The sequence below is a fragment of the Pinus tabuliformis genome, chromosome X, assembly GCF_031772625.1.
Source record: "Pinus tabuliformis cultivar Carrire ecotype Pingquan chromosome X, CPIR1, whole genome shotgun sequence".
Classification (NCBI taxonomy): Eukaryota; Viridiplantae; Streptophyta; class Pinopsida; order Pinales; family Pinaceae; genus Pinus; species Pinus tabuliformis.
This window is the reverse complement of record NC_142308.1, coordinates 1,717,459,763-1,717,462,308: the sequence shown is the minus strand read 5'-3', so window position 1 is coordinate 1,717,462,308 and position 2,546 is coordinate 1,717,459,763. Positions and strand designations below refer to the sequence as shown.

Here is a 2,546-nt window from a genome sequence, read left to right as displayed (position 1 = left end):
CGACTAAAAAATTAATTCACGACTAAAAAATTGTGTGATGTGACTTAACATGGTCCCGGGTTTGTGAGTAATTGGACTATTCTAATTTCTGCAATTTATCCATTGAGATCTATAAGAATATTCTACGCCGCCACCACCGGCAAAGTCACTGTCGTGATTGACCCGCAGCCCAGCAGAAGATCTGAAATTGCTGCTTCACAACGTATTGCGTCAGTTGCCCACGCCACCTTCCATCTTTAAAGTTTAAGTCCGCATCCCTTTCCACACACATTCTCATTCTTCATCCTCATACTTGTTTGTGGCCTTCATGATGAGGTCCATCAATATGATTCAGCACCTGCTGATGTTGCTCCCTCTCTTCTCCTGGGCCACAGCTGTGGATCCGCGCCTCGTGTTCGCCCATTACATGCTCTACGCGCAAGACAGCGTGGAGACGCTGCAGAAAGAGATCCAGCTCGCCTACAGCAAAGGTATCGACGCCTTCGCCCTCAATACCAATGTCTGGCGCCCAGAGCTTGCCGACAACATGTACCAGGCTGCCCAGGCAGTGGGCTCCGATTTCAAGCTCTTCTTCTCCGCCGACATGCACAGTGACTCCTCTGGGAGCCTCAGCGCCGACGACATTGTCGCGATGATGACCAGATACAAAGACCATCCCAACCAGCTGACATACCAAGGAAAGCAATTCTTCACCTCTTGGTTGGGCAACCAATACGACTGGCAAGGCGTCTTCACACAAGCCGGCGGCAAGGACAACTATTTCTTCGTGCCCTTTTTCCCCACTGACGGATCCTATTACGGCGTTCTGGGAATGATCGACCAATTCACTGACACCATAGACGGTGTTCTGGGAATGATCGACCAATTCACTGACACCATAGACGGTCTCATGCCGTGGGACACCTCCGCCTGGCCTTACTACGACTCGGCCCTCCAGACGCCGTCGGTGACAAGGACAGCAATTATCTGCAGGCCTGTAACGAGAAGGGTAAGGTGTACATGGCTACCCCCAGCCCTTGGTTCTTCAAGAACATCCAGAGCGATAGCTGTTGCTCTTCGGCGTGCATGAATTCCGACGAAAACAATTGCAATTGCCAAGTGAAGGGCAATTATCAAGGCCCGGGCCTTTGGCTCACCCGATGGCAGCAGATCATAAGCCTCAACCCACCTCTAGTCGAGATCGTCACGTGGAATGACTGGTTGGAGAGCTCCTACGTGGCACCTCCACTGAGCCAAGGCGATAACGCCAACAGCGTGGCGAGCTTCACACACCAGGCGTACCTGGATCTGGGCGAACATTATATCCGATGGTACAAGACGGGCAGCGAGCCCGCCGTGACAGAGGACGCTCTCTACCTGTTCTATTACACCCAATCCAAGAACGCCGTTGCCACCATCGACAGTTGCAAAGTGTTGCACTCCGATGAACTGAGCGATAAAGTATACGTAACTACAGTACTGACAGACGCTGCCACGGTAGTGTTGAATTCTGGGAGCGCTTCCCAGACGTTCAGTGCTCCAGCGGGGATTAACACGTACAGTATGGATTTCAGCGAAGGGCAACAGTCTGCCACGGTAAGCCGCGGAGGATCGGTGGTGAAGTCAGTGAGTGGAGGCATCCAAATCAGCAACAGCGACATCTCCCGCTTCAATTTTAACGTTTATTCCACCTCTGCATGATCATATAATGAAGATTTCTCTCTGTTTACAAATAAATTTGGTTGCCCTTGCAATGGTTGCAAGGTGAAGCGAATAAGAACCTGCACCAAATAATGATCTATGTATGCTATGGTTGAAGCATCGCTTAGGAAATAATCCCCAGAATTAGCAATTGTTTTTATGATGGTGCAACGTGTAATTTAAGTTTCAAAACTTCCGTGTTTTAATTCAAATATAATTAGCAATTGTTTTTACGATGATGCAAAGTGCAATTTAATTCGCACAATAGAAAATAGAAATCAAATGGATTTTAGTATTTTTTCAGAAAATAGAAATCAAATTGGTTTTATATTATATCAAAACATTTTACAGGTTCTAATGTCACTGCTAGGTCCATGGTAAAACATTAAGCCCATACGCACACCTATTGGAATGGGCTTTTCACACTTTCAATTCTAATTTTAGAAAAATAGGTTTTCTGTAAAAACATTTCATAAAGCCACGAGGGATTTTATCGTGGAGCTATAGTTGTTCATATCAGCAGATAAAAATGAAAAACCATCACTTCATTCATTGATACAGCCATTTTGAATTAAAAACAAAAAAAAAATCACTAATTGAATTCAAATAAAAAAAATTCATCCACTTTCTTACTTATTACAACTATATTTTGAATTTAAAAAACTGGCCAATGTGATAAAATAATTGATAAAAAGCATCTCTGTGCCCATGTTCAAAACATTCACGTTTTCTTCTCCCTGTATAGTGGCCATGATTCATCTATTTCCACTCAGAAGAGTGTATAAATCCAAAAAAAATTCTCTTTCGCTGACCTTGATATATAAAATCATTCTATTGAAACTTATGCATCCGTTGTTTAGGCCAGA

At 44.7% G+C, this 2,546-nt stretch overlaps 1 pseudogene; it reads left to right on the top strand.

Moving 5' to 3' along the window:
- Positions 1-284: 284 nt before the first annotated feature.
- Positions 285-1,919, top strand: LOC149146624 (glucan endo-1,3-alpha-glucosidase agn1-like; annotated as a pseudogene).
- The last annotated feature ends 627 nt before the right edge of the window (positions 1,920-2,546 follow it).